This window comes from Priapulus caudatus, unplaced genomic scaffold (genome assembly GCF_000485595.1).
Source record: "Priapulus caudatus unplaced genomic scaffold, Priapulus_caudatus-5.0.1 Scaffold1796, whole genome shotgun sequence".
In the NCBI taxonomy this organism is placed as follows: Eukaryota; Metazoa; Priapulida; class Priapulimorpha; order Priapulimorphida; family Priapulidae; genus Priapulus; species Priapulus caudatus.
Window position 1 is genome coordinate 3048 of NW_014578857.1, and position 1118 is coordinate 4165.

Sequence of the window (1118 nt, forward strand, 5' to 3'; positions counted from 1 at the left end):
AATACATGTATTCATGTATGTATAATACATGAATACATGAATACATTTTAAATGTTGACGGAATATTCATGACACATATATGTGATAAATTATTTGAATTGTACATTTAAAATGTAATCATAAGGGATATCAGCGAGTAGGCTTGTATGATAAACTACTTTCAGAACATCTCATTTGATTTCATAAGATTTTTACAAAACTAACGTATGTTAAGTTTTTCTCTTAGACCGCCGATGGCAGAAATTAACGTAACGAGAGAGGAATTTCTTGCCTTCTTGCTGCAATAATGAACACAAATATTTCGCATAAATCTTGCCTCTGTTTTGCTGCGACCCGTTGGCAGAAACAAAATTAGTCTTAACATTGATCTATACATAAAAGTTTTTCTCTTAGACTGTCGATGAGAGAAACATCGTAAAGTTACGTGAATGTAAAATTCGACCAGAAATTTCCTACAAACTTTACGAAACAAAGTTCCGTCAACGCGGTCTCTGCGAGTACGAAAAAAAACCTACAACTTAATGTTAATCCTGAGACACATAATTCTGTTTACGGTTTAGATCCCTTGTCGGCAGCTCTGCGTTTATGAACACCCATGCAGAAACTGCGGAACGGGAAGCGAAATTCTTGCATCTAGAGAAAGTATGTAGAACGCGCGATGAGTCTCTTTGCGGTGCACGTTGAAGACTGACCGCTGCTTGGGTCGGCTTCAGGGTCTGGTGATGGATGCTGGGGGAATTCGTACGCGTGCGATGATGGATAGCCAAGTCTGATGATGCATGCCATCACAGAAAGCTTCCTCCGTGCATGGTGGCCTCCTCGTGGGATTCACTGTGGGGTCTGTACGTCCGCCACTTGAGTTAGAGCACTCTCCTCTCCTCCCTTCTCTCCTCTCCTCTCCTCTCCTCTCCTCTCCTCTCCTCTCCTTTCCTCTCCTCCCCTCTCCTTTTCTTTCCTCTCTTCTCGTCTCCTCTTCTCTCTTCTTATCTCCTTTTCTCTCCTCTCCTCTCCCCCTCTTCTTTCCTCTTCTTTCCTCTCATCTCATCTCATTTCCCTCTCTCGGCTGGGTTCAATGTTTAACTGCGTGCACTCGCGTGTAACTGCGTGCACTACCGTGC